Below are 12,127 nucleotides of genomic sequence, written 5' to 3' on the forward strand. Positions count from 1 at the left end.
GGGACCTTGGGGATTGTGGATCCTGAAATTCACACTTGTCGTGGGACCCTAGGGACTGTGGATTCTGCAATGCATTCTTGTCGTGGGACCTTGGGGACTGTGGATCCTGCAATACATTCTTGTCGTGGGACCTTGGGGACTGTGGACTCTGCAAAGTATACTTGCTATGGGACCTTGGAAACCCTGGATTCTAGAAATTGAATTTGCCGTGGGACCTTGGAAACCTTGGATTCTAGAAATTGAATTTGCCGTGGGACCTTGGAAACCTTGATTCTAGAAATTGAATTTGTCGTGGGACCTTGGAAACCTTGGATTCTAGAAATTGAATTTGCCGTTGGACCTTGGAAACCTTGGATTCTAAAAATTGAATTTGCCGTGGGACCTTGAGGATCCTGGATCTTGATTTTTGGTCCCGGCACAAGTCTGCCCCCTCAGTTCTAATATTTTTTGTTAATAAATATTTTTCTATTTATTTGGGCCCCCTCCAATAAAATATTGGATCCAACCAGATGGCTTTTTGGATTTTTAGGGGGTTATTTTGGGCCCCTGTGCGTTTGGCCCCCTCCTTGAGGAAATTCTGACTACGCCCCTGAATATCGGGCAACCAGAAACTTTTTTTTTGACCTTCAAACAGCCTCCAGTTTGCTTGAGACCAGAAAGGTAGTACCGGACGTCCGGCCGGACCAGAATTTTTGCATTTGCTGCAGCTTCTGGGTGGGCAAATCGACGCCACTGGGTGGGCAATTGTGGTGACTGGGTGGGCATTTGCCCACCCAGTGGGTATGTTAGAGGAGGCCCTGAGCTTTTCACAATTTTTATATGAGAGGCGGTACCTTTCTCTTGCAAATAAGCGTTGATTCAACTCGCTCCATTTAACGGTCACCTAAAAATAAAATTAATTCCAAAATCCCTCAAAAACCGCAATTTTTCAAATAAAAGTGCCCTCTCCGGTGCACGTGGCGCGTGCTATCCTCTGCATTGCACACCATTCAATAGCCCGTTCAATTCTGTACACGATGCTGTTTTCCCCGTGCCGGTCGGACCCCTGGTCACCAAGATATTGCACGGGAACTGGACCCGTGTCGGCCAATATTAGCCGTTTTCGCCCGATTTTGCAAGCCGATTTATACATGTAAAGTCTATGACGCGAATTTGCACTTTTTGAGCACGCGCCACGCGCTCCCTATCGACCCGATCGAGCTGAGACCCCCCAAAGGCACGTCGCGCATCCTTGATCTATAAGTTGTGCAAATTTCACCGGGCTAGGTGCAACGGTCTGGCCTGTAGTCCACGCAAAGCACCACCAAGTCGGGACCTCGGTAACGGACAGACGCACCCTCCTCAAATAGTAATATAGATAGATGGGTCGACATATAAACATTCGCCTTTACTGTTGTAAAAACGTCTTATTTACCTATACATCGTCACCAATGTTACGTTCATTGTTCATTGCATAAGTAGGCATAATGCTAGGTAGGTATAAGTAGGCATAGTTTTGTACCTACATACCTAATGTGTGCGCAGTGCACCTATCAGGTAAACGTAAACAGTAGCAGCGGAACACCTTCAATTAACCCTCGCCCCATTGGGGGGGCATTTTGGCCCCCCCCCTGTGGTTTTTCCTGAATAGCAAGAAAACGGCGGCGCGCAACGCCGCCAAATTTTCAGTACCTTTCCGGGCATCAATTTGACACCTTCACACCAAATTTCAAGTCTTAGGTCACCTTAGGTCAGGAGTTATTGAGGTCAAACTGAGGTCATGTTCGAGCAAAAATGAGCAAAAAACATGCAATCTTGAAACGCTCACCAAATCTACAGTTATCAAGCAATTTCAAAGTTCTTTATATGGTCTAATAGACAAAAAGCGGCGCTACAAAACTGCCATCTCGGATTTTCATAATTTTGGGTTTTTGACCCAAAAAATTTCAAAAAATTGATTTTTTTAGAAAAACTAAAACAAATCCAAAACTTTTCCGAATTTCAAAAAAACCGGAATATATGTGATAGTCCCTGCGCTCTTCTATATACATACCAAATTTCAGATCGATATCTCGTTTTTTGGCCAAGTTATAGCGAAAAAACTGTTCAAAAATGATGACGTCAAATTTTGAACTCAATTTTTAGCAATTCTAGACCTCGTACGGCAAAACAAAGACCACCATTGAACTCCCCGTGACGAGCTGCATCGATTCGATACCCATTTTATGCAAAAATATCAACTTTGAAATTTGACCTAATTTGACCTGACCTTGACCTGACCTTGACCTGACCTTGACCAAAACGTGACCTAAGCTGGCCCCAAAGGCTGCCTGACCCACATAATCGCATTTGTCATGTAAAATGAACCATAAAACATGTATCACACGACACTTTCATATTGTGACCCCCCAGTGACCTGACCTCAGTGACCTGACCTGGTATCAGTGACCTCAACTAGCAAAATATGTGTTTGAAGAACATTTCCCCATCGATGATTTTCAATGAAATGCATTTTACTCGATTTTACAACGCATTTCTTGAAATGCCTGTAAACGGTGAAAATTGGACCTTTGACCTGACCTGTGACGTCATCGGTTTGACCTAGGTCAATAAAATTGGGTCACAAGGTAGTTCCCTGATAGGGCTATCCAACACCGTTTGCCGCTTGTCGCTACGTTGCGTGGTTCTCGAGATCTTTTTTTTTTCAGCATCAGTTTATTATATACCATTCAGCGGACACAGCTCACAATATACAGCGCCGTGGTCTTAATCCAACGTGATCAGCAAAAACCCAACGCGGTACGGGCCCGCTGTGGACACTGTCAGTGGCCGCACCGAGCATTGAGTACCGCAGGCAGCGGTACACAGTACCAAGGGTACGCAGTACTTCGGTACACAGTACACTGGCACTCAGAGATACAGACACTCAGCTCGGTACGACCCCTCGCGCGGCGGTCTTAGCTACTCCAGCTGAGCAGCGCGCACATACATACAAACAGAAATACAGCCCACCGCGGCCCGGCACTTCGGTAGAGAGATCGTCACATGCGGCCTTTGGCGCCTGTCCTCCACAAGTACAGCACATTTTCCGTGTCCGCTTCTCTCTTGTCACGCTACTATCGCGTCCGTCTAGAGTTGTCGCTCACACTAAACCCCACAGAACCCAGTGTGTGTGGGTGTGTGTGGGCGTGTGTGTGTGTGTGTGTGTAGGGGTGTGTGTGGGTGTGTGTAGGTGTGTATGCGTGTGTGTGCGTGTGCGTGTGCGTTGGTGTGTGCGTGTGCGTGTTCGTGTGCGTGTGTGTGTGTGTGTGTGTGTGCGTGTGCGTGAACTTGTGCGTGCGTGTGCGTACGCGTGGATGTACACACCCACACGAAAGTCAGCATGCGCGCCCACGAACACTTCGTACTTATTGTGAATGAAATGGAATTTGTAAGATATCTTGATTGCTTAGATTGATTATAGATTCAAGGTCGCTCCATTTTGCTTTGAACTTGTCAAGAGTGTTGTTCGCTTTTGCTGCGTTTCGTTCTGTTTCTACTTCTAACCTTATTATATTTATGAAGTGTGCTACCGACAGTTGTGCATTTTTAAGCTGGGTTTTATATATGGTCAGTTTGGCAATGCTAGTTATTAGTATTTCAGCTTGCGTACAATCACTTATGTTTGGAAAGAACCATGTTGCCTTTGTGATGTTGTAAGTTGTGTTGAATGCTCTTACAAGTATATTTTTCAATTCCGTAATGAACCGTTGTACATGTTCGCACCCCCAGAAAAGGTGGAACAATGTTTCGACCGAGGTAGAACAGAACGTACATCTGTTATTTTCAGATTTTTCGATTTTATGTAAAAAATATTTTGTTGGTATTATTCTAGATATTACACGAAAATGAAATGCTTGTATGTGTTCTTCGTTACCAAGCATATGTCTTTAACAGTGCCCAAGCGAAAGTGATTAATGTCGCGGTTCCACTTATATTCTAAGTTTGCATTCGTCTTTTCGTTGGCGGAGCGCAATGACGATTGAAACTCTCTGTATGCTAATCTCGAAATTTTTTGGCTTCCATTCATCAAACTTATTTTGTATGGTATCAGTGGGTATACAATCTGTGATTTGTAATTTGTATTTTTTACTATGGCTGGTAGGCTTCGTATGAGAGCTGTGTAACATAAGAAGGTCATATTTACATTATATCTACTCCTTAGCTCATCAAGTGAATACAACTTGCCTGTTTTGTTATTGATCAGGTCAGCTATAAATCGGATTCCTTTTTTATCCCAACTTGTTATTCTGCTTTTACTGAATCTGGATACATTTGTGAACCACAGTGTTTCCGTTACTATTTGTTCACTGCTAGGTTGATATAACTCGAGGAAATCTGCCCAGGCTTCGATGGCGTCTTTCCAAAATTTATTGTGTATTCCGTTACTCACGGACTTTAGCTTGCTTGGACCGAGGGTTCGAAGGTCTTCGAGAAAGGGGATGTTTTGTTTGGCTATGAGATACCATGCATGGTCACATTTGTACAGCCTTTCTATCCAAGAAATTTTCATGCTTTTTATAAACCCAAATAGGAATGTCATATTCAGCCCGTCAAAATCTTGCCGTTGTATCAGCTTCGTTCTTTTAATACGATCGTTTTTATTGTTCCAAATGAATTTGAAGAACATGCTTTGAATTCTTTCAACAACCGATTTAGGTGGATTTGGTAGTGCTATAAATATGTGCACAAGTTTGGATAGTAGAAGGGCTTTTATTACAGTTATTTTGCCTATTAAGGTAAGGTGCCTTCTATTCCATTGCAATATTTCTTTCTCAATTGAAGAAATCTTGTTGTTAATGTTATCGGTCTCTACATTTATATTGTTCCCATTAAAGTTAATCCCTAGAATCTTCAGTTCTTTAACATATTCTAAATTGTGAGAATTGGATAATTCTAGGTTGTCACTCTTTCCTAATGGTAAGCATTTTGTTTTGTCCGTATTCATTTTAAGGCCTGATGCCGAGGTAAATTTTTGTATTTCCTGTATAGCACCGCTAACGGACTGCGGCTGGCCGTCAAGAAAAAGGATGAGATCGTCAGCGTACTGGGAAAGTCTTATTTCGTTGTTGCAGGACATTGCAATACCCTTTATTAAATGTGACTTTGTAATTTGATTTGCCAGTGGCTCGACTGCCAAGTTGAATAAATAACCAGAAGCAGGATCTCCCTGTCTTATACCTCGCTTCATATAAATTTTTTCCCCGAGATATCCATCCATTTGAATCCTAGCATAGTTACTGTGATCTAGATAAATTAGATTGATAAGGAATTGATAGTATGAACCAAAATTGTACGCATCTAAAGCTTTTGATAAAAATGTCCATGAAACGGATTCGAAGGCTGCCTCGAAATCTGCTGCAAGAATCATCCCCGTTCGATTTCGCGTTTTTAGCTCTTCTATTACATCATAAACTAGTCTCGTATTTTCTCCTATAAATCGTCCTTTTATATATGCCGATTGTGTAGGTGAAATTATATCTTGCATGACGCTTTTTAATCGGTTAGTGATTGCAGACGAGATTATTTTAAAATCGACATTTAAAAGTGAAATTGGTCTCCAGTGTCTTACTGAGTTTAATGGTTTGCCCGCTTTCGGAATAAAAGTGATTACACTTTCACGGTGACTTAGTGGTAGTGTACCGTTCCGGATACTTTCTTCTAGAGTTCTAAATAAAAATATACCAATGTAGTCCCAGAAATGCCTGAAAAAATCAGCCGTGAATCCATTGGAACCCGGAGACTTTCCTTTCTTCATATTTTTTAAAGCAGTACAAAGTTCAGCAAAAGTTAAAGGTTCATCTAATTTTCTCTTTTGTGATTCGCTTAATTTGTTTGTTACATTTTGTTCAATGTATTCCGAAGCGTCGGAAGGTTCGATAAAATCATTATACCTACTGTTTAGGTGATTTGTGAATTCTGAAAGGATTTCTTCTTTTCTTGTAATGGATTGGCCGTTAACTGTTAATGATTGAATGGATTTTCGTATAGCGTTTCTTTTTTCAAGAGATAGAAAAAAGTTAGAGCATCTTTCTCCTTCTTCATGATACCTTACTCGTGACCTCGTAATTGCACCCTTAATTTTGGGCTCCCTTATTTTTTCCAGTCTTTCTTGAGCATTTAGCAAATTCTGCAAATCTGCGTTTGCACCTGTCTGCGTAAAAATTTCCTGCAAACTCGAAATTTCGCTAATAGCAGCATTCTCCTCTGCCCGGGATTCCCTAGCCTTTTGTTTCGAATATTTGACAGTTTCTCCTCTAATAAGCATTAGCAAGGTTTCATAAAATAGGCTGATATTGACAACAAAATGTATGTCTTTGAAGTTCGTTGGATCGGAAAGAAATGCTTTAGAGTAAACAGGAACAGCGTATTGTTCTATTACATTCACTATGTAGGACTTCATCAGAGTTGAGTACTTATCGTCATGTAACAATGATTCATTGAATTTCCACAGGCCAGGTCCCCGTTTGTAGTTCATCGCTTTTAAAGTCAGTGAAATTTGAGAGTGATCTGTCCTGTATCCTGCAAGTATGTTTGTTTCACTGATATGGCTTAGTAAATGCTCACTTACAAAAAACATGTCTAGCCTTCCATATTTGATTGGGCAGCGTCTCGTCCACGTATACGCTCGGTCTTGTGGATGCATATGCCTCCAGCTGTCTACTAGGCCGTATTTCGTTGTAATATGTACAAGTTCTTTTTTTGCATGAACGTTTGTTTCACTTACATAGTTTGAATCTTGTTCTCGGTCCATTACGAGGTTGAAATCACCGCCAATTATTATATTTTCTTGCGGTAATTCTTGGAGGAGAGTATCTATATGTTTGTAGAAAGATGGAGTATCATCGTTGGGGCCATAGACATTAACTAACGTCAGAATGTTGTTATTTAATTTAACTACAACCGCCACAAGGTTACCATTCTCACTACAATGTTCTGAAATCAGGTCGAATGCTAGGGTATGTTTCATCAGTATCGCTGTACCTCTACTGTTCCCGGCCTTACAAGAATGGTAGGCGTTACCAGCCCACAGCGTATTGAAATACTGGGTTCTATATTCAGTCATATGCGTTTCTTGTAAAAATATAATGTCAGCCGAGCTGTTTCGTAAATAGTTAACGACGTCTCTCCGCTTTTGTTGTTGCGCTAGTCCCCTACAATTCATCGAAATGATTTTTAGGTCAGCCATACTATTTTATTAGAAGATGCAATCGCTCTTGTGGGCACGCACGCCGACGATCGTGTGAGTGTGTAGGTGTGTGCGTGTGTGTAGGTGTGTGCGTGTGCGTGTGCGTCCGCGTGCGCGTGCGTGTGGGCGTGTACGTGTGTGCGTCTGGGAGCCCCCACCCTCCCCACCCCAGATAACCATGAGCCAACGACCAAAACGAGCAATTAACAGCGCAACACCGGACTGGGCGACCGGCGGAACGCCGGGCGGCGATCGCCTTTTCACTTAACCTAATGATATCGTTACCAAACCATTCAGGTGTGTTTGTTAACGTATGCAACGATAAGACAAACTATTGAACACTAAGATCACGTTTAGCGAAAGTACTAGTGAAGTCTCGCGGTGGAGGCTCCGGCAGGACTCACCGACCGACGCAAGGCGGCGCCACCGCAGCCGCCGGCGGCCGGGCCGAGCCGCGGCCGAGTCCGACGTGTAGAAGGCGCCCGCGCCGTAGCCAGCCCGGCCGCCGGCGCCAGCAGAGCCGCGCCACCAGACGCCAGCCGGGAGCCACCAACAATGAGGACGTACTATTTGTCTGCAAAAGACATTCATATATTAACATAACAGCACTAATTATGAGGGCAACAACAAACACAGGAGCGCGTATTCTAACTGCTGAGACTCTTATCGATGTAGTTACGAATTTAGGAAGCCTGCCGATACAAACACTTGGCAATTAGATCATTATGCACATTGGAAGCAAAACAAAAAGTGACAGAACTTATCGACCGGCGCCAGTCGCGCCGCCGCAGCCGCCAGCGGCCGGGCCGATCGGGCCATGTCGTCATCAATTCGGGACCCACGGCCGGCCCCCCGACGACAGCAACGCGCTCCGACCAGCGCCGGTACAGCTGGAGGCGCCGAGAGCGGAGACGCACGTCAAATCGCAACAGTCATACGTTACCGGGTTCGGCGCTCCCCACGTGCTATCCAGGCTGTCCACCTGCAGCGGGCGAAACCGCCACCGGAGCACCGGAGGCCCCGCTCGACGGCTCGACGCGGGCGGCCGCCTCCGACGACTCCGGCCGTCCTGGGGCCCCACCGGCGGCGCACGGCCGCGGTTCCGACCCCTGGCCGCCCGCTGAAGCGGTCACTGTCGGTCCGCGTGGCACCAAGTCCTCATCCGCGCCCCCGGGAGGCCGAACACTCAGCCCAGACCGACCAGCCGCCGCCGACGCGGGCGACGACGCTCCGGGGTCGCCGGGCCGGGGCGGCAGCGGCGGGGCCGGACGCTCCGACGAAGCAGGACCGTCGCCGCCGCCGATGATCCTCCGCAGGCTCTTCAGATCTCGGACCATGATGTTGGCGCCTCCTCTTTCGCGCCGGCAGTAGACGACGCCCCTGCGGCTGAACACCGACGCGACGCGAGTCCCGCCGCTCCGCTTGCGCACCTCCAGAAGTTCGTTGTAGATCGCTCGGTTTGTTGGCGTGAGGCTCTCGTTGATATAGAGAGGCGCCGGTCCCCCTCCGCCGGCAGCGTCGCGGGCACCCGCGCGGGGGCCCCCGACGCGACGGGCCAGCTCGAACACCTCGTCGCGGGCCTGTCGTACACCTCGTCGCGGACCCGCCGCTTCACAAACCGAACGATGACTTTAGAGTCTTTTTGCAGACGGTGTGCTGCTTGTATGTCGGCTGTCGACAGCTTAAGATCTCCAAACCGGCGGTTTAGTAGACCGACGACTCGCTCCTCTATGTCCTCGTTTGAATGGCGTGCCTCGAACTCTGTGCACGTTAAGATCAACGAAGACAGTCGACGGTTCATGTCTATGCCTTCGATCTGGTTTTTCAGCTCGCCGTTAGCTTTCGTTTGCATTTCTAGCTGTTCTCGTAGTTTTTTCGTCTCCAATTCCCTGTCCATGTTCTCGCTCTCCAGGATGGATATTCTCTTCTCCAGCTGTTCACATCTAACTTCGAATTGTTGGATGACTTTTGTCATACTTGCCTCAACCAGCTGTTGAATAGCAGCCAGTGACGCCGCGTTGAGCTCCACCCCGTCGGTCGGCACGGCGGCAGGCCGCACCGCCCCGGGCGGGGACGCGCTGACCTGGCCCGGCGAGGGAGAGCCACGGCTCGGGGCTTGCCGCTTGGCTTTACGGCCCTCGGCACGACGAACCATCTCGTCGACTGGTATCTGCCGTTTCCGTCGTGTGCCTCCTCCTTCGGTACCGGACGCTGTGCAGTCCGTGAATGGCGTGTCCTCAGCACTGTCAGTGTCCGTTGCCATTCCGATCGCAACAGGCCGTCACAAACACTGGAGAAAGATTTAGGACAGGAAAAAATCACCAGCCAAGCAAAGTACTTATCCACGTCACTGCATTCGCTCGCACTGGATATCAATCACCGCCGCCCGGCCGCCACTGCGCACTCACTCTGCCCGCATAACCGGAGCTCGGGGCGAGCGACCCGACCCTCTCGGCGGCCGCGGCCCAACTCAACCTGACCCAACTTTTGCATGGGCTATCCAACACCGTTTGCCGCTTGTCGCTACGTTGCGTGGTTCTCGAGATCTTAGGGGGGGGGCAAAATGCCCCCCCCCCCCCCAACGGGGCGCGTTGCTCGGCAGAGCCCAACGGGGCGCGGGTTAAGGGGGGGGGGGGGGTGACTGGTGAGCACTGCTGACTTTTGGTCCCTTTCTTTCCATGCAACGCCCAATGGGGCTAATGTTAAAAGGTCGAAATCAAGGGGGCCACGGTGGCCCGGTGCCCCCCCCCCCCCCCGGTCCGCCGCCTATGAACGTCAACGACTTGTCTATAGCTGGGGCATAAACGACCGGGAAAAAGAACTGGCGCCTGGCGGATTAGGTGTGTAAGGGAAGGTGGGGTAAGGTGGACCAGCGAAAGCTTGAAGTCGCATGCCTATCATGCTTGATGCTTCACTGCTATTGAAGCTCATAGGTAGTGTTTATATAGTCTTCTGAAATATAGGGGAGAGCGGGGCCAGTTGAAACACGGGGTCAGATGAAACATGGCTTTATTTTCAACAGTATGCAACATATGGCGTTGCCGACACCACTGCGCATCCGCGCTCGACCACTTCCTTTGTCAACGGCGTTTGGGCGGCAAACGGACGGTAATTTTGATTTGACACTTGTTTTTGTGTTTTTGAGGGGCGTTTGGGAGAAATCGTTTTTATGAATATTTTGTGATATCTCATATACCTTTGTTTGCTGAAAGAAGAACTCCTGGCTCCGGAATAACACCTTATTTGGCCCTTCATTCAGCATGATGCCGTCCCTCCAGCTCGTTTGACATGTGCTTTACGGCGCGTGCGAGATGGCGGGAGCGGATGGGGTCAATTGAAACGCTTCTCTGAGGGTCAGTTGAAACAGGGCCACAGGCCGTTTCAATGGACCCCGGTGACCTTTGCAATGGTTATTGTTCAGGGGCTGTAAACATTAAAGGAAATAGTCCACCTTTGAAATGAGCTTTTAAACTGAAATAGTAGTTTAATAGAGCTTAATTTTTTACCCCTTTTTCCCCCGCATTTTGCTTGAAAGCACACTATAGCCTGATATATTTCTCATTTTCCTCATCCGCCCATTTTACCATAGTCTATGTACTTTATGTCACCTATTATGAGGAACTTTGCACTTTTAGCTTTCAAACGACCTATTGAATGTAGCATTTGGAAAAGTAAACCGGACAAAATATCACCTTAAGAAAGTGGCCTTAAACAGGAAAACATCCCATTGTTAAGGATAGGTGCAATTGACCCCATGGGCTGGTTCAATTGACCCTCGCATCGGGGTCATTTGAAACGGGCGTAGAGCTGTTTTATAAGCATGCGTTTGGCAGCAAAATATGTTTGAAACATAATTTTACATATCTTAAAATAAAGCCAAAAGAGCATATTTTTTCATGGCATTGTGCATTTTTCGATATGTCAACTAGATCTCGCTGTGCATGTCAATATATGAAAAGTGGTTCAACTGGCCCCGCTCTCCCCTACCTAGTGTTCCTTAAACAGGAACTCTCGGTTTTCCACGAATAACTCGCGTAAAAAGCGGCCAATCGCGAAGAAACTGTTAGTACCCTCGCTGAGTCGCGTTAATCGATTTTACACCTCCCCTAAAACATTCCATGACCCTGACCCAAATGACCTTTGACCTGCGAGTTGTGACCTACTTTCGAGACCATCTTTGGTCGGAATCGCGATTCGGCGTACCTATGTCGGCTCGCATTAGCCGCGTGTTAGCAGTCTTTTCGTGGTTTCAAGCGATCAAATATGTGATATGATGTTGGTCCCATGCATTAGGGTGGGTGTCGAGGTCACCTGAAGGTCAGGTCAGGTCATTGACCTTTGCTGACCTCGGTTCACTTTTTCGAGGTTTACATGTTTCTAGGCTAGTATTTTAGCTGAATTCGAATTAAGCAACCATTTGAATATTTATGAAGTAGTTTTGGTGCCTTATAACGAAAGCTGTCAGAGGCGAATGACACGTGCTACGAATGCCCGGCAGGACCCCTACTGGTTGACCTGACCTGACCTGACCCGACCGACCTGGCCTAAATGCAAGAAGACATCATCTGTGATCAAAACAAACATGATATTCGTGATTAGCACCCTGAAGAATCTCACAGCAGCCACACTTTACGACTTTCTAACAGGTCCCGATTTTCCCGACTTTTGGGTTATTGACCTGACCAAGGTCAACCGGACTTAGGACCTTAAAATTTAGCATCATCGGCTTCCTCTTGTCACGGGCAACACGTTCGTTTTTTCCACGAAGCTCTAGCTCAATCAGGGGCGAAACGGCAAGGGGGAGGGGGCAACGGACCCCCCCCCCCCCTTATCCGTTCGCGGCTGGCAAAACACCACTACGGGCGAGGGTTAAAAAAACGTACGATTTTACTATTGACGGTTTGAACATAAGGTTAATGA

This window comes from Amphibalanus amphitrite, unplaced genomic scaffold (genome assembly GCF_019059575.1).
Source record: "Amphibalanus amphitrite isolate SeventyFive unplaced genomic scaffold, NRLGWU_Aamphi_draft 000142F_arrow, whole genome shotgun sequence".
In the NCBI taxonomy this organism is placed as follows: Eukaryota; Metazoa; Arthropoda; class Thecostraca; order Balanomorpha; family Balanidae; genus Amphibalanus; species Amphibalanus amphitrite.